Here is a 27654-nt window from a genome sequence, read left to right as displayed (position 1 = left end):
GGAAATTCCAAATACCTCTGAGGGCAGAAATTTTCAGAACCCTCTCCTACTTCAAAGTGGGACCAGGAATAAATAGTGGACCTTCAGACCCAACTCTTCAATACACCTCTGGACTGTGGAAGACTCAGATGGACTGCTGTGCTGCTTTGCTGTGCTGAACAGCTGCCTAAGTGAGAAGTGCTGTTGCCCAGCTGCCTAAGTGAGAAGTGCTGGAACTACATCTTGAACCCAGGACCACCAGAGTGACTCCAATGGTTAGGTGGCTGGCATCCTGATCAGAGCGGCAAGAGTGGAGGGGTAGGCTCATAGCGCTATGCAAGATGACTGAATATTTTCATCCGCATCTGTCCCTGACCGCTGGCAAGATTGAACAATCCTAAATAGGGATTGGAACACAGAATTCTAGTTAGTGTTAGTACACACTGCTACCGAATTATAGGTATCGAAGGATTAGAGGGCGTCTTTTCCCTGCCTCCTTCTTATTATTCTTATTTTTTCATGTGCACTTCTGCACTTGGTCCTGACGAAGCGCTCTTGGATCCACTAGGGACCGCTTGTAGTGCGAAACATGTTGACCTGAACTATATAGTCTCACACACACCTTTCTTCACAGATGCGAGAGCAGTGAAAAATATTCACCACTCCTTCACGTTTGTTTGAAGGAGGATCTCCACATCCAATGGGTAATTTTTAACCTTGTCTTTGGGACCCCTGAATAAAACACAGTTCTGGGTACCGTCGAAGACAATTTTAACTCACTCACTCACCTCGTTTAGGCCCCCAAACCCGCATGCACAACTGCGGCGTCTCCTAAAAAAATCTCAGCTAAAAAGCCCTCTCGCGGGGCCCGTGAGGGACTGCAGCGCCACTCACACGAGGAGCAACGCCCGATGATGAGGCATGACACTCGTAAGGGTGTGTGAGGGCACTATATACCAAAGGAGAATTTCCCCACCCGCACTATCTCCAACCATACTGGGAGAGTCACATCCTAACAACCAGAATAGGTTGTCTTATCCTTCTTCTTTAGGAACAGTCACGCCTTAGTGAATATTACGTTTACATTTGGGAGCCTGGGTACTGGACCTGCCTCTTTCTTATTTAGCTTCCTGTTCCCCCTTCTTTATGTGCGTTTTTTTGTCCTGATCAGAGCCTTAGGAACAGAACAGCCTCCAACCACCTTGAACCCAGCATTTGGACTCTGCCTACTGTCATTCTTGCCCCCCAAGTGGTGCCACCCTATAGCTGGACTCTTGGATGTAGGCCAGAAAGTGCTCTGCCAGCCCACCGGTGGTCTTGTGGGCAGAACCGACACAACGCGATGCATCTCCTCGCAGCTCCAATTTGAAACCGCCGCAGCACTATGCATCCCCAATGCCAGACCTTGCCTTGCAGCACGCAGTCCCCTCTGAACCACCACTGTGTGAAGCATCCTTGACACAGGCCTTCGCATCGCAAGCCCCTCATCACGGCATCCTCAACAATGATGAAGGACGTTGCATCGCAGGACTTAAGTTTCTTCGGAACCGCTGATGCGGCACACATCGTCAACACAGGCATTCCGATCACCAGCCCCTTGTCAACGGCATCCTCAATGACGATGCTTGATTTCACATCACAAACCCACAGATTCCTCAGAACCCCTACTGAGCAACGCATCCTCAACACAGGATCTTGCAACGCACCGCAAACCAGAATTTAAGGTACTTTGTTCAACAGGCCTATCTTGGTCCCTGCATCCGGCCTACACTCCATTGCGGTCAGCCTGAACTTTTGACTTTGTCCTGGTCCAGCAGGAACAGATAACTACAAACAGCGCTTTGTGCTTCTAGGCACTATTTTTACCAAAATCTTTTAAATTGCATTTTTCCGGTTCTAACTGATTGGATTTTTGTCATTTTGGACTCAAATAATTTATTAAATTGTACTAACATTTTATGAATTGGTGTGGGATTTTTCTTGTGTTGTGTTTTCACCTTTTTACTGTTTGAAGTGCAGCATAAATACTTAACACATTGCCTCTAAGTTAAACCTGACTGCTTTTGTGCCAGCCTATTGAGATTAAGCACAATTTAATGAAGATTACCAGTAAGTAATTGATGCATTACCGGCTCCACCCTTCCTTGTCCCAGTTCTTGCATAGTTTCGGGATTTACAGAACAGTAAGGACCCTTCCAAATCCCCACTAGAATACACACACACCAGTAAAAATGCAATCCTGATTGCCTGGAATTCTTCTGTGAAACACCGGGTCAACACAGCACCAAATCTTATTTTTTCCTCCCAGTGACTCTTTTCAAAAGACAAAACCCCTTTCATGCCTTTTTCTTTGCGTGAGAAAGCACGGTGGCTACTGGAGGACATTGACAGATATTTATTATTTAGGGAAGATGGTTTATTCGTTTGCAACCGTCAAACAAACATGGCCAAACCTTCGGAAAACCAAAGTACTGGAAACTGGAGTTACTGTATGTAGGAAATTGGGTTACTGGTTGGTTGAGGCCCACACTCAATCATCAAATTCAGTTCTGGTAGAGTGAAGTCACGAGCAACCCCAAATCACCCTTCTCTTGTTCTCCAAATTCACTCCCCCAGTGCTTGGTGATAAAAAAAAATGCCGTATTTAATTAGCCCCCAAGCCGTATTTAATTAGCGCCAACGCCTTTGTTTTCGTTTCCCCCTTCAAGTTACGGCCCTGGAACCATTCACTTATTCCCGAGTCCTCTCAGGTGCTATACCATCACTTGTCAGTTACTTGTATCACATGCGCAATTCAAGCGCATAGTGAACAAGAGTCTAAAGAGACAATCGCATGTGGAGGACAAAGCTTTGCTCTCTCATAGGCGTCATGCCTGGATGACCTTGTGCACATACAGATCACCGGGGCTCCAAGCATATTTTGGTCTGGGGTATGGCTGGAAAACAAAAGAGGCCTTTTTTAAACACAGGCTGGGGATTCTACCCGCCATTCCTCATCTACCACCATGGTTGAGGCAGAACCATGGGACCAAATGCCGGCTCTGCGGAACAGGAATTGAAGATTTGGAACATTTATTGTGCATTTGCCCTAGGCTGAATGAGGAAAGAGTAGCTCTGCTGAAAACAGCTTTCAACGAACTAGGAGTCCGCTCATGCAGACAAGCTGTCCTCGCTTGTTTTGATCCTGGCCTCCCGCCACTAAACGGGAAGCTAGTTAAATTTCTGAAACTGGCGGAACGGAAACAAATAACCCAGGCACTTGCCTAAGTGGAAACCCGGGACAGGACCAAGTGTCTTGAACATTTTTCCCTGCGAGGCATTACTGTTTTTTATCTTTACTATTCGATTAATCATGAATTTCTGTTTTTAAGGTCTTTTAAACTTCTTATGAGATTGTTTTATTGCTCTTTTTGTAACGGTTTTTATTAACCTAAAACAATAAAGAATTACTTACTTACTTACTTGTCAGTTATTCTCACCTCAACTGTTCATTCTCACCGTCCCACGGATATAGGCCCTGCCTATTCCTCTTCTCTGATCCGATCCTTCCTAACACAACCGACTCCTGTCAGTCTCAACACCCCACCCCCTGCCACGCCCCCGTGACGCTACCTAACTATCCAGCGGCAGGTGAGCCGGGCAGCAGGTGCCAGTGACACATCCGGACGAAGCCGCGCACATAAGAGGCAGAGGTGAGTACTGTTGTCACTGACACGAGAGTCCAGAGGCGCAACTAGAGCCAAATTTCGGGGGGCGCTAAGAAAAAGGGGGGGGGGGGCTGAGACTTTAAACAATAGGGAGAGTGGACCTGCAGGGCTCTTAGAAGGGGTAAAACAACAAAAAAGCCTCATTAACATGCAAATGGTATTTTAAAGTCCTCGGAAGTGCTCGGTTGCGGCTGTGTGTGTGCCCGAGCTGCCACACACGACGGGGGTGGTGCTGAAGCCCTTTGAGTCCAATGGGTGTTGCGCGCCTGCGAAAGTCTCTTGATATGGGGCTGCAGAGACCACCGCAGTGGTGGGGAGCGCATTGATGGAGGCGAGCGAGAGGCTACCCGGCAGCGGGCGGGAAGGGCTGGGGTTAGTTTAGAAGGCGTCGCGTACATCCCCCCAAACTCATGACTCTTCGACATGTTCGTCTCTGACGTTTCCTTCCCTACCTTATCTGCTTTCCTCCCATACCTACTACTTTCTCTCTTCCTCTTTCCCCACACCTTTATCGCCTTCTTCTCACGGCTTAGCACATTCTGACTTCTTTGTAAATTAACTGCATTCACCTAGATGTCTACTCCGTCCGACCCACGACAGCTCTCCCAGCACAGTTGCCATTCTGAAGCCCATCTCCCTTTCCAAACCTGTCGCTAAACGAACCTTGTACTTCGGCACCCCTAATCCCCTGGCGCCCCCGCCCTCATCTGATCTGTGATCACCACGACCCCCCCCCCCCTCCCCCCTTGCCCGAACGTTCTACTGCTGTGATTTCCGCGCGCCTGTGAACTCATGACTCTCGTCTTGTACTTGGGGTGCATCGCTCTGTAAGGAAAGACCGACCCAATGTTCCGGACTGCTGACTTCGTGACTGTGATACTGTTCCACATCACATAATGAGGTGTCCCTCCGGGTAGCGCTACTTCCCCTTGCAAAGCTCCCCTCATCCACCCACCTTCTCCGATCAATAATGGCACCACGGCGTATCGCTCACTCTCGCCCCCAGAAATCAGCTCAGTAAAGAGGATACAACAGATACAGCGCCTGATTCCGTGCAGCAAAGAGTCGTCCAGTTCTCGCTTTATAGGCGAACTGCTGTTTTTGTAAGCAGCTGGTTAAGAAGTCTTTTTCTGTCTGTACAAATCTTTGTCTGCTGTTTTCACATTTATATTCGTTCTCTTCTCTAGTAATGATGAGTTGTGCCGTATGCTGGTTTTAGAGGCTGCAGGTGTCAGCTGTGCACCTGTTGACTGGGCGTTGCAGGGGTTAAGTTTAAACTCTGCGCGAATGTTGTGACCCAGGGAGGATTGCACAAAAATGTCCAGGTTCAAAAGCTATAAACCGGAGTGGATTGCTCAAAATACACAGCACTCGTACCAATAAGCAGCCAGTGCACCTTGTACCGACTTCCTGATCTGCATCTGGGAGCTAATAAGCATGTCCCTGTGCACCTGCGTAATAAGTCACCGAGCCCAACACGCCCAGCGACTCGTATCTCTCAGCAAGCATATGTGGGCTTCCAGACACACAAACATGGCGAGGGGTCCGGAGGAGAGGTGTGTCTGACTTGGAACTTTTACTGCAGCTGAGGATAGATGTGCAAGAAAGTAGTGCGCCCACCTGGGCACTGCCATACTCGCTGTGGGGCCCTCACCCTGGAATCCACCCATGCCACGGCTGTGCCCCAAGAATAGACAGAGACCATTTTGGAGTTCACTCGGGACGTGGCGCCCATTTAATTCAATTGCTGATTTAGCTGCAATCTCGCCAATAACATTTTTCAACAGCAAGCATCGAGAAACATAACACTGTACTCCGCAGAGAACTTGCCATCAACCCGTATAGTAATTTTATTTGCATAGTTAATTAAAACCGTTGCAATACAAAATAACATCACGTTAAAACAGTTTTACATAAAAAGGTCTCATAGTACACATACAAAACAAAACTAATTCATATCAGAGAAACAGATTCTCCTAATCAAGTTATTATCAGCTTTCTAGGTTGACGGTACTTAATTCCAGTCCATTTATTCCCTTCACTACTGCTTCAATAAAAGTGCACAAAGTACTTTAGACTGTAGTAAAGGGCATTACTGTCAAGATTTAAGTACATAAATAAATAAAAGGGGAACATCCTCTTAGATCCTCCAGACTAACCAGGGCACAAGTCCTAAAAAAAGAAGTGGGGGGAATAACCTAATTAATCAGTGTGCTAGTGGCATAACAGGGCGTGACATCGCTTCGCGTGAGGCGCGTGATATCACAGTGTCGCACCACAGGAAGTGGCATCACAAGAAGTGACATCAGATCTTAAGCCCTCACATATATGTTTAACATGTCTATCATGAGTACATTTGAACACATTTCCAGTATACAGAGAATTTCTCTTGATTTCGGCAGAAGATTCACACTTTTGTAAGTTACACATAAAACAATGTTGCCTTTTGTCAGTGTAAACTTCCTCTACCCATAGTGCTTTAAAAGAAAAGATAGTGATGTTTAATTTATTACAACGCCGCCTCAGGGGTAGTGTGCGCTATATAAATGCTATTTATTTTGTGCAAATACTGGGGAAGATCAACACATCTGACGTTCTTACAGTGCATGCATATCTCCTAAACAGAGCCTGAACAAAGAGAAAGCTGCCTCTCTTCAGTGTGTGTGACATGCTAACAAGGTGTGAGCCTGTGTTCCCCCTGCACTTGCATTAGTTGTGAGGCTCCTGACTGCTGCCAGCCAGGAGACTCGAACAAAAGGAGGCCTGATGACCCCTCAGACTCGGCCTTTGTTATGGGCCCAGCAGGAGTCCGAAATAACAGTTCCCCCTCCTGGCCTGCACGTTCTTAAGATCGAAACAGATAACAACGTGCAGGCGCTGCTGACAGAGTCCCGGTGTTTGGAAATTACACCGGGACAAATTCAGCATCCAGGGGGTGTAGTATGTCCTCGGGACCCACCAAATACTTGGCTGCCCAACTTTTTGGCAGGGTGGACGGCTTCCACCTTGTGAAAAAAGTGGGTGGAAGCCGTCCACCCACGTGTACCCCGACTCGTGCCCCGGTACTAACATTGTACTTGTTCCAGGTGACTAGAATAGTTTATTGCTGTTGTGCTGGCATTTTTTTTTCACATAGCCTCAAGAACTTTACTAGACAGCAGTTCAGTTGTGGGTCATTAGGTGCAAAACAAGCCAGGACTGCTTGTCTCCTTGTACGTATCCCACTCTGATTGAAATGGCATTTCAATAGTTGTTTCCGTACTTGTCAATAAACCGGTATAAATAATTTGAAATGGATATCAATCAAAGCCTGTACATGAAAACACGCTTTACGTATAGCAGCAAGTAAGGCTACTACTTCCGCCTTTCTTTAAGCCATCGTCCCTGGGGCCAACAAGTAGATTAAATGGCATAAAGCGCACCAATTCCAACGTTTGTCAGAAGAAAACCTTGTGGTCCATTTCCGGACACGACTCCAAAATGGCGATAACTCGGGGCATACTAGGGGTAGAACTTGAGGGTCTGGACTGCTGGCAGGTTAGCCCCCTCTCTAACTAGCTCCTTGTCCCAGCTCAAGTGAAGGTTCAGGACCACCAGCAGGTCAGTCCTCCCCATTGAGTGAGTCCTCAGCACAAAGCCAACTCTGCCACCGAAAACATCAAATAGCCAGACGGGAATACTCAATATGAGTATATTGTTGTTCTCAGCTTATCGTTCAACGCAGGGCACAGTGGTTACTGGCAAATGTGCCCTCCCCATCATAGATGCTGCTGCTACCTCAATGGCTCCCAACACTGTCTGAATGTAGAGGTTGAGCCCTTTGTGAGACAGGTGCACTCCATCAAGAGCAATTGGAGCCCCCATGCCTGGCTGCAGGATACAATCACTGATACATGTAATAGGAGTGTACCTTAATAGCTTCTGGACTGTGTGATTGAGCTTCGTAGATGACTTGTTCATTGTGAGAACTGCTGTCTGATAGAGCCAGATGGTGCACGGTATGACCTCTGACCGGAAAATGATGGTGTTTGGCACCTTAGATCAGAGTTTGGCCAATGCCACGAAGAGGTGATCCTTGACTTCTAGTCTACCTCCTGAGCACATATTACCTGCAGCATGCAATATGAGGATTTCTGGAACCAGGATTGCCCCTGATGATAAAGCGTCTTTAAACACTGCAGGGAAGTGTAAAAGTTTAAGCCACCAACTCCTAGCCGGTAATGCTCCAAACCTGCTGTCCTTTGGCCCACCTCCAAGCCTGACACCCAAAACCTCTCTCCTGCTCTGCGAATAATGGAGTGCCCACACCAGCAAATTCTTAACGGCACAGCAAGAAAAGGCAAACAATCGATTACATATCTGAAATTGCTTTCGATTACATATCTGAAAGTGTCAATACCTCAGTCAAATTGCTATTGCAGATATCACATGAGTGGAGACGGGTTGTCCGGGGAAGGAGTAACGATGTGTTATGCTAAGTGTTGCCTAACATAGCGCTCAAAGCAGGTGGACCACCATCAGCCCACCAACCAATACTGCATCCTGTGTTGCCGCCCCAATCCTGAATGAATGTGAAGTGGAATCGGTCGGAGAAATACCCAGCCATGCAATGGCACAGCGGCATACTCAGGTAAACTGGGAGGTCATCCAGGCGGTGTAGTATGTCCTCGGGACGCACCAAATTCTTGGCTGCCCAGTCCAAGGACTTACTGAGGTTTCAAAGTGAACACAAGCAATGGAGCAGCCCATCAGTATACATCTGTAAAAGTAAAATTTCACTTTGAAAGTGAAACCCAGGAGATGAAAGTCATCTGAGTGCATGGGCAGCAGCCAGAAAGCAGACTCTATGTTGGATTTTGCCATGAGGGCTCCAGTATCCAGCTTGTGCACGATCAAGTGGGGTATACTGGACTACACAGAAGCCCGGATCTAGACCATCTTTGATGGATCAGCCCTCAAGAAAGAGGTTGTGGATGAGGCAGAACTTGCCTGCCTCCTGCTTGGGGACTAAACTGAGGGGGAGCATAATAAGTGCTCTATCGGTGGCGCATCAAATGGGCCGACCACCGTCGCCATCCGCTGTTCTTGAGCCATTTCAGGTGCTAACAGAACAGATTTCTGGTTCCAGGCTGAAAAGGGAAGTGGCAAGGTGTTCAATGGAATGTGAAAACAGTCTCTAAATCCGTAGTACAGACTATGATCATCTTGTGATTTTGGGTATATCCAAAGCAAATGAGCAAGCACATACAAACGTATAAGAGATGTTGCCTTTAGCTTTGAGGATTCAGGGAGATTTACCTGCCTGGTGTTTGTCTTCTTGAATGCTCCTGGAGACTACAGGAGTAAATATGCTTGAATCCGCATGCCGCTCTTTTGGAACACTTCTCTCTGTTGTACTGCAAGAGGCAATTTTCTTCTTTTTCCCATACATGGCAAATGGACCCGATTCAGATGGGAGACCCTTGATTTTTGAGCCAATAGTGACTTTATTTAGGTTTGTCTTCCACCTGCGGGTGCCTCTGCTGCTATAAAACTCAGTGGGAAAAATGCATTATCCTTATTATTCTTAGTTTACTTTTTTTTTTATCTCAAACTTTCCTCTTCTAAAATGTTGGCATGCATGTCTATATTGCGCTCCTGCTAGTGCTACCTAACCTCTCCCTACAAGCCCATTATGGACAAGGATATGCTTCACCTTACAACTCCATAAATACATAAAGCTCTGCGCCACCCCCGCCCCCACCCCCCACACCTATTACTGCCTTCCCCAGTCTAAGATACTGCCTACTGATCATGTTTCTGGATTCTACTAAACGGTGGCTTTAAACGTATCCACATTGCTTTCTGTCATGTTTACTTCCGTGCCCAGCCAAGGGCCATCGCTGTAACTGCAGCATGCATTTTCTCTCATTACAACACTGTTTAGAGTATGTAGAATTAGAATTTCTTTACTCACTAGAAACAGGGCTACGTACAGAAAACTATTTGGCTGAAATGAGGAACATTATAGACCACTAACTCCTTGCATGTGTGAAATAGGCAGCTTTATTGAAACCAGTGCGTATCACATAAACCTACTCGACCTATAGCCATACAGAACTAAATCCTCACTATACATTAAAACCACCTACATTCCTCCTCCACCTCCTCTAATCCCACCCCCTGTATACATACCCTTCAAACTTTAACATGACAACCTACAGTACATTCTGTGATTGTCTTATTTTAAACTTCTCCTTCTACTTAGCAGTGAACTAATTAACCTGTGCTCAACTAATTATTCCTATGACGTAACATATTTAACTCAAGGACTTCTGATGTGGGCTTGTTGAGCCCCTCCCTTTCTGCCCACTTAGCTCATATTAACCAACATAACCTCAAGTGAAGGCCTGAAAACTTGTGGGCCAACACCCACCAGAAAAAGGCACCAACCTGACTTTTTCTGCCCCTTCCCCAACTCACTCCTGTCTTCAAGGTCCTTACCCAAAAACTCCCTCCGCACCAACAGATATAGTTCCATCCCATATTCTGACAGATGTACACCATCGTTCCAGGACAACTTGACTTCCTTGTAGCTGAACTCAACATGCCTACACCTGCCAGGCCCTAGTCCCTACACACCTGATGCATCTCTGTTAACCCTCCTCATTGATTTATCTATGGCTTATGGCTTGACTGCACCTCTCCAATATCTCCCAGGTATAAAACAGCCTTACCGTTGCAATGGCATCTTCCTCAAGTCCTGTTTCATTGACCTTAAGAGTGCCAAACCTGTCTCTACCCCATGTCGTTCTCCCCTGAGTGAATCATCAGAATGCCTGGGCAAATATTACTCTGCATAATCATTGTAAGCTTGTGTTGAAAACCAAAATTCCTATCACATACACTCCTCCCTGCAGCCCCGACAGCCCGCTTTATGAAAGAATGTCCGACAATCCACACTGACAAGCCAGCAGCCAACGCCTGTAACCAAACCTGAATAAGAAAACAGTGTGAAAACATCATCCATCTAGCAGTTATCTCCTACCCCTTCACTAGTCCTAACATACTTTTGAAAACAGTCCGGTGACCACCTACGCAGCCCAATTATCTGTTCCCTAGACCACATCATCTTACCTGCCTCCATTGCTGCTCCAAACCATAAAGAATGAGTGCCAAAAACCGTTGCCACCAGCTTCGTTATTGCCTTTCTCCAGACTACTAACAATTGAAAAGAAGTGGCCCAATCCTCTTAGTGGTGTTGGAACACAACCCCTTACAATGTTCTCGCTTGTGCCCTGATCTTCTTGCCCCATACCACAGGGTAAGCCTTCTCCTGCTGACACTGCAAAATAACTGACAACCCTTTCAACCTCTGGCCTGTCTTTGACCTCAGCAAACCTAGTGTACCCTGACCTCCTAAGAGTTCTGACACTCTAAAGGTCCAAACTAAATTCTCGTCATAAGTGTGGAAAAAATAACATTAATAACATTGTCAAGTTGAGAAAACACAACTCTGGCAAATCCTGAATCACCCTGCAAAAATATGCCATGAAAGAGACTTTCTCCTAGTTCCCAACTTCCCTCATTCCTGATCCCAATCTTCTAACATTTTCCTGCCCAAATGCCCAGCCAATGGTAGATAAACCCACAAAAACTTCCCCATGAATGCAATGCCTGTCAACTTCCCTGTGATTGTTATTCTGGAGAGGTCTTATTCTGTTAGTCGTTAGCTGAATCGCCCCACATCCTCAACTCTGACCCCCCACAAAAACTCTCTCTAAGCCTGGTCATAAGCTTCATGTGTGGACGCCGCCAAGGACCCCACTGCCCATTGACACAGTCTCTGTCTCCTTTTGTCCATAACTCTGGAGGTATCTGAGTTCTGCCTCTATCCACCTCAAGGGCCAGCCCCTGGAACCTTTCCCACAGCGAATGAGACAAAGCATCTGCATTGTCATTGTCCATGCCCGGTATGTGCTTGGCTTTAAACAAAATGTCCTATTTCAAACATTCCAGCATGAAAACTATCAACAACTGGAGAATCTGTGTGTCTTTGCTGACTGTCAACTACCTGAGACACAGCCATGTTATATATCTGAAAAATTACTTTCGTATGTTGCAGTGAATGTCCTTACAGTGTGACAGACACCACTAGTGGAAAAAACTCTACAAATGCTAGGCTTCTTCCCCCTTCTTTTCCAACAATCAGCCCATTCCTCTGAACACCGGAGGAATGCCAACTCAATCCAAAACCTATGCCGCCTGAGGCATCAGAATAAATCCGAACATCCCAGTCAAAGGCTTGTGGTGCTGTGCTCAGAATGTCATGAAAGGAGTCCCAAAAACGTTGTCACATCCGCCGATCTGCTTTTACCCCTGCAGATAGTCTCACATGTTGGTGTGGGAGGGAAAGCCCTGGTAGCATCAAACAGAGCCTCCTGCAGAATGTCCTGTCTGTCTTTACGCCACTGGACGCAAAATTGAGGTGACCTAAAAGCGCCTGCACCTCTCTGGCTATGTTCGAATGTTTTGTCATCATCATGACTAAACAGTACCTGCATCACAAAAAATGTGTCCAATGGAAGACGTGTTATCATGGCAACTGAATCAAACTAAATTCCTAGAAAGGATATAGTGGTCACCGGATCTACAGTTTTTTCCTTATGCCATCGGAACCCCCACCTTTTCTATGACCTCCTGTAAACTTACCAGCAGCTGCTGTCAGTCTCTGGAACCTGAGTCTGCGATAAAAGAAAAAGTAGTCAAGATAATGTACCACCTTCTCGTGACACATTGCTTTCATGACAAGCCACTGTTAAAAGTGCTGAATCCACCAAAGAGCGTGCGTGAAACTGAGCAATCCACAGGAAGTGCTTTATCCCTGTACTATGCCTCTTCAAATTGAATATCCTGCAAGTGAAAATCAGCTGTGTGGACGGGAAGTAACCTAAAGGAGAAATTTTCGTTGCATTTGCTATGTAAGGTCCCGGTTGTGCCTCCTCCACCATGGCCATCACCACATCCACTAAGAAATAAGACACATACGCAAGCTCTCCTCCACTGAAGTCATGGACTGATTTGGCCTTCTGGCCCAAATAGATGTTGAATGAGCCTAAATTGCCCTATTGGGCAGGCAAATCCTCCATTGTCCCACTGTGGAAAAGTCCTGCCGTCCCCCCTTGTGTAGTTTGTCCCACGCCACCTGTGGGTGTGCTTTCACTGACTTCAAATTTTCAGCCTAATGCCTTACCCACGGACCTGTGTATATCACTTTGAATCCCCCTCTGCAAGATACAGGTATCCTCCTTGTTCGGGTAGTGACCCAACCAAAAGGTAAGTCTATCTAACTTACTCTTTGTACAACCTTTGACTTTGAGTCCCCTGTGCTCATCTTCCCCCCACTCCTGATAACCTCCTGTCCTAGCAACTTCTGTTCCCTCAGACTTCTGTTGCCATTGTGGATTGTGGGCTCCACGCTGGGCCCCAGATGTCCCCCCAGTGTTCCTATAGCAGTTGACAGGGGAGTGCCTCCATGGACCCTCAGAGCCCTCGTCTCTGAATTTACAATGCTACCTGGTGCAAATCCCCATGTTGAAATCCCAACAGCCACCTTGTGCGCCTCCCTGGCCCTTACTGGAATTTCCCACCCCTCTTTGGGTAGGACGGTCTGAAAGAGCCAATATACTATTGACAAGTCACTTACTGTGTACGTGATCTTGCTACATTTTGCAGAATCCATTGATTGCTGCCACAGATCCGTATCCAACACACCTCATCTTTCTTCGGGGTCCCAAGCCATGCGTGCCCTAAATTCCTCATCATATTGTGCCCGGGCATTACGCCCAAATGAGATTTGTGCTTTGTATCACATCCATATACTTAAATCACGCTACAGTTCTCTCTGTGTACTTCTAACAGCAGACGCTGGAGTTTATAAGAAACTTCGACGTCCAATTCTCAATGTTCATGGGTACTCTTGTGCATGTCACCAGCTGATACTCCTCTTTTGAGTCTTTAGTCGCCCTACGTTCTCTATGCTGAAGCTTGAACATCTTCACCTTCTTACTTTTCCATATTCTTGCTTTAGTTGACACCATTACATGAGCCCAGAGTGTCTTGGTAACCCCCTTGTATGGGAGTCTGGATTTTAAGCTCCTTCCTCTCTTTTCTCCTCCCTTATCTGCCTCCTGTCAGTCTTTCTGCACCTACCCCAGGGGCCCTGACATACCTACCCTTCAGTGGTCATGCCTCCTGTTCCCACTCAGACCCTGCATCCACCCTGCTCGTAGCCATGACCGGATTTGATACCTTGTTCATATTTGCCCTCTTACCTGGCCTTTAGGTCAGTGCCCGCTCCGAAGCTTGCCATCTGGCAAGTGTGCATTATAGCCTTGCCCCATGCGCCGTCATTGCCTGTCCTTGGTCCCAGATCAGGACTAGATGTAGGATTAGTGGGACATCCCTCCCATGCAGTGCCCCTCTTCCCTTCCAGTTGCACCGAGAGGCCCATCACCTTTGTGTCCACAATCTCTCCATCTGTGAGAATGTTGTCTCCATAATTTAATACCTCAGTATGCCATGGGAGCCCACCAGGGCCACTCCCAACATTACTATCCTATGTAGCTGCTGCTGCCCCATTCTTGGGCTACTAGGTACCATCTCCTGAGGGGTTGTACCAAACCCTCTCAGGTGTTCCACCAATGTGTCATTCCATGGGAGCCCATCAGGCCACTTCTAACGTTGCCACCCTGTGTGGCTGCTACTACCCCATTCTCTGGCTACCAGGTGCCATCTCCTGAGGGGCCGTACCATTGTGGGACATTTGGACCTGTGCTGCTCCCATGTGATAGACGCCCTACTCCAGTAATTGATATCACGACGCCTCCCAAGATCTTCTTGTGCCATCTAAGGGCAGGGTCCCACAATGCAGCCCGGCTGACCATTCTCGGCCATGCCTTTTCTTCCTCTTGGGGCAGTTGAGCCACACTGTGCTCTCCCAGGTCCGCGACCTGTCGCATTTTAGACACCTGTAAGATAGATGATAGGCCCGGTGTGCAGAGCGCAGTAAAACTACCTGCTGATTTCAGTTCCTGCCCTCTCCAAAACGCTGAACTGCCCCATCACACCTCTTGTCGTGCTGACCCTTTTTTGTTTGCCCAGCTTACCCAATATAGGGCTTATGAAAAGTGAGCCCCAACCCTAAATCTGCCTCCTCATCATCACTCCACACCAACATGGCAGCCGCAAAACCTGAGGGCTTACTGCGTGACGCCATGTGCATGGTGTCACCCAAGCCTTGTGACCCAAAAGGTACTTATCGCCTGCCTGACCAGCCACTCTCTCTGTCTCCTGAACTGAAAGGCTGCCCACTCCCCTGTCCAAATCCTGCAGCCTGTGCATCCAAGTCCCAACCCAACAATGTCCCCTGACCGAGGGATCCACCCTTGCCACCTTCCTCACAGATCCTGTCTCAAAATCCATGGCCACATCCACTCAAACCTCAACATGCTTTAGAAAGCCCCAAAGACCTTATCCCTCCATTTTCTGACTAAAAGTGCCTGCTGAAAAAGAGCCTCCCCCAAAGACATTCTCCTGATAGTAACCCAAACAGTCATGCCTCTCCCCCCACCCAGGGCATACCTGCAACCTCCTACTTGACTATTAACGTGTGCCCCAATCCCTCTGCACAATAATGCAGACATCTGCCTGCTACCCTAGCACGTGGAGCCTTGTGCTCTAATAAGGACTGTCGCACAGCCTCCGTTCTGCCTGGAAAACCTACTAAAAAGCTGTTTATACACCCCCCACACCTCTCAATGCTGGGTCCACTCTGCATGGTCATGTGTGGCCCGAACACTCATCTGGGCTGGTGAGAGGCCCTTAGGAGGCGAGCAAGCTAACCAGGCAGTGCCACCCTACGGCAGGCGTCAAAGCAGCCGCACTCGCCACCGCCCACAAATTCGAGGTCCGAGCCTCATTACTTAGCTGAAGCATTTCTTGCAAGCGTTCATCCTGCGTGTCGCTGCCAATCGGGATACAAATTAAAAACGTATTCCAGAATGGGTATCACCCTACTGCTAAAACAACTAAACCCACAAAATGTTTATAAAACACAGTGTACACCTTCCAATAAAATGGTGGGTGGCAGCCCAAAATGGAGATATACAAATATCTTGGTCTACATCCTTACCAGTGTATCCCAATACAGCCCAGTCATCTAGACTGTATCTGGTTCCCCAAAAACCTCAAGGAGGACAGACCTCCCTTTGGTCGGTTGTCCCCCAAAGACTTGTTGCCCTCAAACTAACAATGGGAGGGGAGCCCGAAAACCCTTTTCTTTGCCGTACTGCCTGCGCTCTCCATAAATCAATCAAGCTGCTCCTCCTTGTGAGCACTCCTTCATTGCCTGCCCTACTCACTCCATGAAAGGGCCCAGGCTATGGAAACCATTCATACCCACTACCTATGACATGTGAAACCCCTGAATTAAGAATGGTAAATATACATGAAGACACTGGACCCGACCCCCTGAACCCCTAATCGCGCTTCTAACGCTCATGCCATATGGGCTCTCCTACAGTTTTTAAAACAAATGGGGTTCATAGCACAAAAATAATTTAAATCCTACTGTAGACAGGACTTAAAATTTTTAGGGCAAACAAATGATGGACGGAATGCTGACAATGCAAAATTCTATCCCAGTCAAAAGATCTAGGTTAAATCCATTGTTCTTTTGCTCACAACACCAACCCAGTTTGGACCCAGCCATATGCAAATCAGTCTTGACCCTGTGCCCCATGGGAACAGTCCAGACCCAAACTGCCAGGCCAGGTCCTCCTGGACCGGAAACAAGCATTTGTCACCCCGAGTGAGACGGGTATGCCCAGACGTGTGTCCCGTGCTCTCCATGCCACCGGAGTCAAGCTATCTTGGCTGATGAGGGCTGAAAGACCAAAACCGGTCCTAGGATGCTTGTTTCCAGTCCAGGGAGGACCTGGCCTGGCAGTTCAGGCTGGACTGTTTCCATTGGGTGCAGGGTCAAGACTGATTTGCATATGGCTGGGTCCAAACTGGAATGGAATGGTGAGCAAAAAAACGATTGATTTAGGCCCAGACCTCTGTACTGGGGTAAATGTATGTGGCATTGTTCTGCATTCTGTCCATCAATTGTTCTTTTTGCATTTATCACCCCGAGTGGGACGGGTATGCCCAGACGTGGGTCCTGTGCTCTCCATGCCACTGGAGTCAAGCTATCTCGGCTGATGAGGGCTGAAAGCCCGAAATCGGTTCTAGGGTGCTTGTTTCCAGTCTAGGGAGGACCTGGCCTGGTAGTTCGGGCTGGACTGTTTCCATTGGGTGCAGGTCAAGACTGATTTGTAAATGGATGGGTCCAAATTGGAATGGTATGGTGAGCAAAAAAACGATGGAGTAAGGCCCAGATCTCTGTACTGGGGTGAAAGTATGATATTGTTCTGCATTCTGTCTATCAATTGGTCTCTTTTGAGAGGACTTAAAAGCCTTTTAGGAACAGTAAATACAAGTTTTAAAAAATCTGAATTAAATATTGTAGAATTTAAGCTTCACATTATGAAATCCGACGCTTCTAGCAGGCAGTCCACGTGGCACTCACGCCAGAAGAAGGCTACGCCCGGGGTTCCCTTCCCACCTGCAGCTTGCTAATCTGTTATTTAAAAGTCTGGAGATCATGCAAATGATTGCTGTGGACAGTAAGCTGCGGAGGTGCCACCGATGGAGGTACGCCAAGGAAAATCCAGCAAAGCGGGTGGGGGCATGCACAGTTATGAGGTTTGAATCCCTTCCTCCTGTCACTCCCCCTTATGACCACTTCCGAACAAGGGATCCAGGTAACATGCCCCCCCCCTGCTGCGTCCATCCACCTTGTTGTCCATCCCATAACTTACCACGTTATTTGCTGGGGGGGGGTGGGCTTGCTCTAGTGCCAGATAATTTCACATTTCAATCCGCTCAGTTTCTAAACATTCTGGAAATTTCAAAATAAGCCAGTGGGGACGGGTTGCAAGACTTTCCCCACTTATTTTGCCATTGGTCTAACCAATATTAATGATTTCCACCAATACAGATCCCCTTATTTGAACTTTTTGGCTCACTCAGTGCTTTTAATGGGATGGAAAGGGTTGGAGGTCAAGTCATATTTCAAGTGTGTCTGTGTGCTCTTAAAGGCTGCTCAACCACCACTTTTGCATGGCAATGGCTGAGGCTTCTAACATTGTCTGCATGTGTAGGAGTGAAGGGAGCTGCAGGCATGGGTGCGGATGTTCCCTCCCATACACGAATGACACTCCCACTTCAACAAATGTCGGAGAACGAAGCTCCCATCAGAATCAGAACTTCATTGAGTCAGTCGGCCAAATGACAAATTTAAGATACACACACCCACAAATGTGCTGCCTAGTGACAGTTCATTAAAAGAACGTTCAAGTGATCAATCTATAGAGCTCACATGACATACATGTGTAATTAGATTAGTAATTGTGTCAGTTGTGTCACGTGTATCCAGCAGAATACTGTTTTGAATGCCAGCATGGGCTTCTCAGCATTTTCTTATTCTGAAATTGATAAAATGGGTACAGTGGCTTTCCAAATATGAACACTTGCTATTTGCAATGTTACAAAATGATATAGGTAGTGCTAAAAAAACACATTTGTTTTTATTTAATTGAGAAAAATAAAGGTTCCAATGGAAGGTAAAATTACAATGAAATATAGGTTGCAGCACAAAAAATAACACGTGTCAATAGTACTGAATTACATCTGTTAAGATACTTTAAAAAAACCAAGACATAAGCGTTATATAGTTTCTATAACAATTTGTGATATTGCAGTGTTTTGGCTCATTGATGATAATTCAGACATTGCTAAGAATTCTGTAGAGCGCTTACTTTTTTTTGTTGCCAAAAATGCTACAATTCTTATACATTATTATCTTTAGTGTATTTTTCATATTTTTCAAGTGTTGCAGCCTGCAGTCATTTTATCCTTAATTACTGATAAAAACTGTGCATATTTTTACGTTCGATTCCAGTAATCCGAGTAGTATGGTAATATCGCACTCCTCACACTTTGTTCCATGTACATTTTGACAGCTAATACGTTAGAAGGACGAAAACTCTGCTTGAATAATGTAAACAAACTCCAGTGCCACATATTACTCCCGATTTCATCGTCTGCAAATCTAAATGGGCAGTCATTTTTCCACATGCTTGCATCATAGATTGCAGTCTAGGAATTGTACAGAGTCGACGTTATCAGGTGCCAAATATTAAATCCTAATGATCCAGAGTCCAATTAGTGCTAAATCCTAAATATATTCATGAACGTTTCCATTAGTATGATTACAGAAAGGCTGAGCAAGGCACAGGTTGTCAAGCACACTAGAGGGAATGTCATAAAACCTGTTGGACAGGCTTCTGTGTCACGTGGTTGCCGTTTTCCATACTAAATGAGTCCCCACAGGTGAACAAAGCCTCCTGTACATTTGCACTGTGTCATTTATTTTTATTTTTTGCTACGGGTGAAATTGTTTCGCCATGGACATTTCGATTCCCCATCACCCACCCATAGTGTGATCTGTTTGTTCCACATCACTTTCTGTAAGTGGAGTTACTCCAGCCCTTGCAGAAAGTAAATCACTTATTATTTTAAGGGTGGAAAGGGGGACTGAAACCTACTTGGAAATTGCCTGAAATGTATTTGCTTGTAGTTGTCAGTGCTTGAAACGCCCACCTCTCATGCTATGAGTGTCAATTAATATACTTGACTTCTCAACACTCTTCGTGGAGTAATCAACAGTAATGAATTCATATCCGGGACCTGGAAACCTTTTGTTAGTTCTTATCAGGTGTAAAAAAATGTAAATTTGATTGGAAACGTACTTATATGACTGAATTTACCTTTGTGATTATCAGGGCTCTACAGATCATTAAAGAGAATGAATACTGTGCAACTGTGTATTTTAGGTCCTGGTGGGATCTGCAAAGTTTCGAAGTTTAGCACTCAACAAATATTTTTATAAACCTCCCCAACTTTGTGACGGATGTATGACGTAGTCATGCATGCGTTTACAATGCATTCCTTTACAATGCGGGCTATACTACAAACGCGGCATTACCATCCGTTCCATTGCAACGCAAGTCGTTACAACTATTTGCTTTAGGGAAGCTCTGGAGTTTGGAATAGTGTATTTTACTATTCCAATTCCAGTGTATGCAACAGTAGTGAAAGTGTTCAATTTACAATCCAACAATGTGTTCCCTAAAGCAAGTTGTTGTAATCACTTGCGTTGTAATGGAATGCGTGGTAACAAGTGCGTTCGTTTTATTGCCTCTGTTGTAATGGATTTAAAATCCAATAATTAGTTCCCTAAGGCAAGTCATTGTAATGAATAGCGTTTTATTGGAACGCGTTGCAATGAAACATGTGGTAACAACGTCTTTGTCGTAGTGCCTGCATTGTAATGGCACTGCGTTGTTCTTCCAGCTCTGTAAACGCGGTTTCCCCTTTGTGGCCTATGGAGCTGGCAATTTCTTTCTTAAAAATCCCTCTATTGCACAGGGTATATTCACATCACTAGGCAACCTTGTGGTCCACGTTTCACTGACATGCTTGCCTCATTTCCAGTACCAAAGGTTCAGGGACTGGAAGACCAGAGCGATCATGGGGAAGTATGCTATTCGTTTTCCAGCTGACTTTAATGGCTGAGTGTCTGCAAGGAAAACCATTCTCTGCAGCTAAATGTCCTGCAGGTTTCTAAGAAATAGAATAGATATGATGCAAAAGAACTCACAAGTTTATATTTTGCATTTCCTAAATTCTATAGATGGAAGGTGGCTTCTTGTGACATTATTTTAAGGTATGAAGTTGTGATTTGTAAACCATATCAGAACTTCGGAACTTTATTTTATGTACTTTTTATATGAAATGTTTTTTTAAAACAGAAAAATGTGTTTTGAAAACATTACTGTTGTAGTATTCTATATTACACTACTTTTCTCCTTATTTATGTTCAATCATTTGTGAACATTACAATATCAAAAGATAATAATTCATCAGGATGGTGTCTTCCTGTGAAATATGGAGTTTGAAACCACTGCAGAAAGGACATCCTACTTATGATCCAAAAGCTTTTTTTAAATTGCCTTTCACAATTTATGGTTAGTTATTGTAACCTAGTACTCCCAACGTCCTTGTCCATACAGTTTTGGTACCGTCTGCAGTCAAAATATTCTTGCAGGCAGTCCTCTCTGGGCATGGCTATGCTTAATGGGCACAGGGCATGACTGGTGCCCTTACCATCTAATGGCCACTCTCTGAAGCTGACCTCTGAAGGCAATAGGCGCGAGGCATTACCTGTACCCATTCCCTTTGCCAAGTCCTGCCCTACACACAGCAAATAAGGTGGTGGGCAGGGTCAATGTTCTTTTAAAAAAATCCAACACTTCTCAGACTTGGCAAAACTTTACCCCTTTTGCTAGTGTCTAATACAGATCTTACAAAATCCCTAGATTTTAGCCCCTCGCCACATCGATCATCTTGGCCCGCCCATGTTCCTTCATGGCTCTCACAGATCTAGAATCTTGGAACCGGGCCTGCTTCACTCCTAACATCTGGTGTCACCTGCCATTTACAACTCACAGCTTGGAACAGAGACAGAACCAACTAAGTCATTCATCCTTCCAAGATCAAACAGCTGAGTCTAATGTGTTGAAAAAGCAAAATTACACTAGGAAATTTTGTATAAAAACATGTAATTTATTGCTTTGTTCTACTATGCAGCACAGAGGGAGGATGAATTTACAGGTTTTGGAATGTTTTAACTTTAGTGACTGTTCCTTGCTGTGTGCCGACGAGGATTTATGAGAAAGTGGCCAGTACTCCGTAGGCTGGCAACTGAAGCACTTTCACGGCACGGTCAGGTGAACAGGTGCAGGCCTGCCCTGACTGGCCTCATTGTGGTTTCAGAGATCTAGAGTTTTTCCAAAATTCAGCGGCCTTCTTGTTCTGTGCCACGTCATCTCTAGTTATTGTTTGAGTGGATAAATTGGGGTGCCAGAGGGGGGCTGGGTTTGCAACTTGCTATGGGCCTGATTACCATTCACTTTTTTCCCGACCCGTGCATACACCCCTGTTTACGCACAGGTCGGAATTACAAGTTGAGTGTTCTTTAATGCATCCGATAATTGTTAGATTCATTAAATAACTCATCTTTCGTTTCATTTTGGCATGTCAAACCTGCAGAAATCTCGGCCGTATTAGGTCGGTTAATTACGACCTTTGCATAAACCCCTTTGTATGCACTGGGCGAGAATTACGGGTTAAAAGGTGTTTAACACATCCAAATGTTATCGGATTCGTTAAATACCTCATGCTTCGTAATATCTTTGGCAGAGCAATCCTGTCAAAATGTAACAGGGGAAATGTGTACAGTATTTGCAGAACCATGCATATGTGGGTGCGTTAAACAAACTCTGCATCTTATGCCCCATAAAATAATAATAGGTGCATTTTATCGCGCTTCATAAATACGCGCCCCATGGTATTGTTATTTATCAGGTGCACTAAATAGCACCTAAACTTGTAATTAGGCCCTTAACAGGAGAAAAGCATATAGAAATTACTTAATCGTGTGGATTTTGGTGCATTAAACATTCAAATCTGCATGTTATTCCCCAGAAAACTCATCATAGGTGCCATTTATCACTTCCAATAAATCACAAACCATGTGGTATCATTATTTACCAGAAGCAATAAATACCACCCTGCGGTGTAGCAAGGGGGGTGAGGGGGTGGTGGTCCACCCCGGGTGGCACGCGTTGAGTGGTGTGGCTCACTGGTTAGAGGCGGCAGACCCGTAAGCAGAGAACGACCCGGGACCAGGGTTCACTTCCCGACGCGGCAGGGTCGTGGGCCAGGGTCAAAATGGACTCGATAATTCTTGCCTTGGTGCCTACTCTAACCAGGGAACACACTCGGGAACTCTGGGCATTAAGCTTGCCTCATCTCTACAATGGCCCCCCACAGACGCCGGGGATGCCTGGTTTCACCTTGGAGATACCCAGAAAGGGACCATCTCACAGGGAAAACCAGGACGTGTTCCCCAGCGGTCTTCAGCGCCAGGATACTCCTTGGAGTCGCAGTGCGCTTTACAAGTACACCCACATTTACATTTACATTTTCGGGGGCGGCGGCCTCCCCTGCTCTTATTTGCGGTTACCACAGGAATCGACAACACCCCCTGCTCTTGGAAGCGGCCAATGCAGGAATCGCCGCTCCCCCGCTTTTATATGCCGTTCCCGCGGGCGGTAAACGTATGGCCTGCCATGGGCGGCACATGGTCTAGCTATGCCACTGATATCACATATACTTGTAAATCAGGCTCCAATGATTGGATTCCGTGCGTTTCAATCTTACAGGGATGAACCATGAAGGTGGCTGAGCTCGGAAAGAACAGTTTGCCAGTGAGATGCCCTGAGGGAATCCAGTTGGTGGTCAGTGCAGGTTTTGGCTGGTGCTTAATGAAGGAGGGTGGTGGTACTCCGCTCGAACAACCAGCTTAGGGTCTACAAGCCTGCTGTGGTTTAACAGGGGAGAGCGTTCAGCCGTGGCCACAAGCTCTGAATGAATGTTGCAACGATGGGGGTTCGCCTGCTTGGTGAGATCGCGAGGGTTTCTGAGCGGACTGGGTTAAAGCCTTGCTATTCTCGGAATATTCGAGATACCGATGCCTATGGAGGGTGTGCCGAAGCCGTGTACACCCATGGGCTGGGCAAATCAGTGCATACCTAATGAGCTCGTGTGAACTGCTCATTATGTGCTGGGTGGGCTTTACAACAGTGTATAACATCAACCCGCACACACAATCCTACCCCCAGAAGAGGAATCGGGGTCTAGGCCACTAGACTTATTGTTGGTTGACTAGATAGCACCCACTGTGGCAGATGATGGGTTAAACAGGAGAAATATCAGAGCTGCTTCTCCAGCAGCTACTCTATGCCAGCACCAGAGAAGATGCCACGCAGGAGGACGGTAGAGTCGGTGCCTTGGGAAAGCCAGTGGAGTCTGGGTGTGGTGGAGCATAGGAAGGGAAGCCAGTCTGTTTGCGTTTGCTCAAACGATTTATACTACAACACCCCACATAGGTATACACAGCCCCGCTGGAGTTATGCCGCAAAGGAGGGCCACATTGTGCGCCAATATTGACAATCATAGGTAGCAAGAAAAAGCTAATTGTGTGGCACCATCTTTGACAGTATTGTTTTATTTGGTCATTTCACCACCTATTAAAACTGTTCAGAGATAGTTGCACTCCGTTTTAACTTGAAAACAGCATTCAGCAACTGAAGGGCCGCAGAAAATCTTTGTGAAGAGTGTGACCCTGCGTGGAAACACATGTTGTCGCTTTTTCTAGTAACTTTTGATCCGTTTGATCTAGAAACAATTTTTATGATTGAAATCTACCAATTGTGAAGCAGATGATGGACTATGTTGTAAATTCATAATTCGGAAAATGCAGTGGCCAGTGGGCGACATCACCTTCAGCTATTTTATGTCACTGAGACATGGCTCTCCTTTGGAAATACCTGATTGTTGGTGGGGGCTGCTGAAGCTTTCTGTGTCTTCCAGTGTGTCTACTAGCCGGCAACCGGGACCGCGACCCTGCCGCTAGTCTCCCACTGCCGCAGTTGCCTTTCCAGACCAGGGCACGGCCGCAGTGAGGGGGGGACTCCATTTCCCAGCTCCCCTTGTACCAGGAAGCTGCACACGCCCTGTCCAGCGCCCGGAGGCGCATAAAGTTTGGCAAGAGCCCTGGTGGAGCGGGGCTCTCCTTTGGAAATACCTGATTGTTGGTGGGGGCTGCTGAAGCTCTCTGTGTCTTCCAGCTGACAACCAGGACCGCGACCCTGCCGCTAGTCTCCCCTGCCGCCGTTGCCTTTCCAGACCATGGCACAGTCGCAGTGAGGGGGGGGACTCCATTTCCCAGCTCCCCTTGCGTCAGTAAGCTGCACACGCCCTGCCCAGCGCCCGGAGGCGCATAAAGTTTGGCGAGAGCCCCGGTGGAGCGGGGCTCTCATTTGGAAATAGCTGATTGTTGGTGGGGGCTGCTGAAGCTCTCTGTGTCTTCCAGCCGGCAACCAGGACCGCGACCCTGCCGCTAGTCTCCCCCTGCCGCCGTTGCCTTTCCAGACCACGGCACGGCCGCAGTGAGGGGGGGACTCCATTTCCCAGCTCCCCTTGCGCCAGGAAGCTGCACACACCCTGCCCAGCGCCCGGAGGCGCATAAAGTTTGGCGAGAGCCCCGGTGGAGCGGGGCTCTCCTTTGGAAATACCTGATTGTTGGTGGGGGCTGCTGAAGCTCTCTGTGTCTTCCAGCCGGCAACCAGGACCACAACCCTGCCGCTAATCTCCCCCTGCCGCCGTTACCGTTCCAGACCAGGGCACGGCCGCAGTGAGGGGGGACTCCATTCCCCAGCCCCCCTTGTGCCAGGAAGCTGCACACGCCCTGCCCAGCGCCCGGAGGCGCATAAAGTTTGGCGAGAGCTCCCGCAAAATGCACAGCCCACCGCGATTGACATCATGCTGCGGAAAGTCATTGGGGCAGTTTCTAACGAGATCGAACTTACAGAGAGAGACGCCTCTCCTTAACCCCAACAACCGACCCGCCTGCTTCTCAGAATAGTACTGACAGTGAGATAGTGGTGGTCTCCCCCCAGGCTACTTTGGCGTCACCCGTGTATGATATCCCTTGCGCTCAGATGCCCGTTGTGGCAGAAACGCTGGTAAATGTACCCGATAAGGAAGAATCTAGCTGCAAAAAAGAAAAGTGTTCCCAAAGAAACCAGGTGCCAAAAAACCAAAAAGGAAGGCTACCGCATTGCCACCAGAGTACATAGATTTAGAGGATAGGGAAACCCAAGCAACAGAGGACCCTGTCCCGCCGAGGTGGATGGCTCAAATAATTTTGGGCATACAAAACCATTTAGAAATGTTTATTGCAAGCCAGATCAAACCACTAGCTAGCAGGCTAGATAGAATTTTAAATGAATTAAATAAACGTGGTAGGACACAATATACCGCTACGATCACCAAAACATCAACCAATACGGTTACTAGGGTCAATAGTGCGGAGCCTCAATCACTGACAGAAATTACTAACCAAGGTAACAAGAATCAGCCTGTCAGCCAGGTACCAACTCCATCTAACACTACCATACAATTGGGGGTGGGTAACACCACGGGGATAGAGCCAAAGGGTGCAGACAGGGGAACGGGTCAAGTGCAATCCCAGTCAATTAATAACAAGCCTCCTACCCCTAAACCAGTAGAAGTTCCTCACATAAGGCAGGAGAGCACTGGAAGAAGTCCGACTTCCGTGCCCACTATTAACTTACCACCTGAAGCCTGCCCCTATGTGGTTGTACTGGTGGGGGTCCCGGAACTCAGGCCAGAACAGAAAGAGACGCACAATGAATTAAAAAACAAAATAACAAACTGGTTAAATCTGAACAGGCCCTTGCCAGAGAATAAAAGTGGGGAGATCCTCCATGTGAGAAGACTGAACTGGCTAGGCACAAGAATTAAAGACACAACAGGTAATTGCATAATAGTGAATTTCAGGGACACAAGTTTAGTGGAATACATATTGTACAATGGCCACACAAGCCCTATAAGTTCGATAAGACCACTACCATTGGGTTATTTTTATCCAGTGCATGGTGCCATGCTTAATGCAATCAAGGGAATTCGTTTAAATCCTCCCTTGAAGGCATCTATACCCCTCCACTTATTCACCCAAGCCCTCAAGGGTATTTTGGGTTGCTCACTGTTCTACTCTTTACGCTTAATGCAAGGCATCTGCTGGGTAGACCAGGGCTGGCTTCAAGAGCACATAATGCTACCAATTATACCTGGGCGGGCCGCATGCAGAATGTACAGGGTGCTGCCGAATGGACAAATAGATTTAGCCCCCTTACGTCCCTGGACGCGAACGATTGACTGTCTAGATCAGCTCACTACACCACCGATTCAATTGGGGCGGAGCTAGGAACCACTAGGGTACAGGAATTGACAGAATCCACGACAGGGTTGATTGATGTTATTGTCCCATCACAAAACCTGGATAGGAATCTGACTAATTTGCATGTACAGTGTAAAAGGGGCAATATTCTGGAGTACGAGAACCAACATATTATGCAGGAAGGCCCCAATAGTGTAATGGGGCTAAGGTTGGTTCCAGCACATCAAATACACAATATATTAGTGGGTTCCAGGTTATAGCTCTGCAGAAGACATGGGTGATGGATAGCACCCTGTATCACATAGCAGGCTACAAATGTTTTTTGTGCCTGCTCAAAAAGCTAGATCAGGTAGGGCAATTGGAGGGTTAGCGCTATATGTTGACCTAAACCTAGAAGGAGTTTGGACATTGCCCCTCTGGTCCTCATTTACCCTTCAAGGAGCTGGATTTACTGGGAGTGGGTGGAGGTTGATTTTATTCAACATCTATAACACGGGGTTTGCAACAGGAACTAATTCCCCGATACAGGAATTAGATCATAGACTTAGCCACGAGCTAGCTGGCAAGACAGGGGTTGTTGAACCTTCTGTCTTAGTGATGGGTGACTTAAATTGCCATTTATGCCCAAACTTGTTTCCATTGACTGGTGATTGGTCATCTTGTACAATCGAGAAGGGTTCTCACTTTGAACAAACTGTAGAGGGAACAGCCCTTAGCAAGCTTCTAAAATCCTAGGTGTTGGAACACACGATAGACATGGTTAGCTTGGAGGCAGATGGATCGTTGACCCCCACCTTTAAAGGTAGAGGTTGTTCCTCCTATATAGATTATATTGTGGTTTCTAGACTTTTTAGAAATTGTATTAACTCAGTCAGGATAGACTGGAGCATATTCAGTGACCACAATCCCTTGGTTGTTGTATTAATAGATAGA

At 46.7% G+C, this 27654-nt stretch overlaps 1 protein-coding gene across 1 annotated transcript in view; it reads left to right on the top strand.

Annotated features, from left to right (window-relative positions):
• The first annotated feature begins 3585 nt into the window (after window positions 1-3585).
• The window catches only part of TMEM45B (transmembrane protein 45B), a 266178-nt gene continuing 242109 nt past the window's right edge, over window positions 3586-27654 (top strand). The window contains exon 1 of the mRNA XM_078681977.1: window positions 3586-3671. The gene's annotated coding sequence lies outside the window, so the exon portion shown is untranslated. The remainder of the gene's footprint in view (window positions 3672-27654) is intronic.

The sequence above is a fragment of the Lissotriton helveticus genome, chromosome 3_1 (assembly GCF_964261635.1).
Source record: "Lissotriton helveticus chromosome 3_1, aLisHel1.1, whole genome shotgun sequence".
Lineage (NCBI taxonomy): Eukaryota > Metazoa > Chordata > Amphibia > Caudata > Salamandridae > Lissotriton > Lissotriton helveticus.
This window is presented reverse-complemented; position numbering and strand designations above follow the sequence as displayed.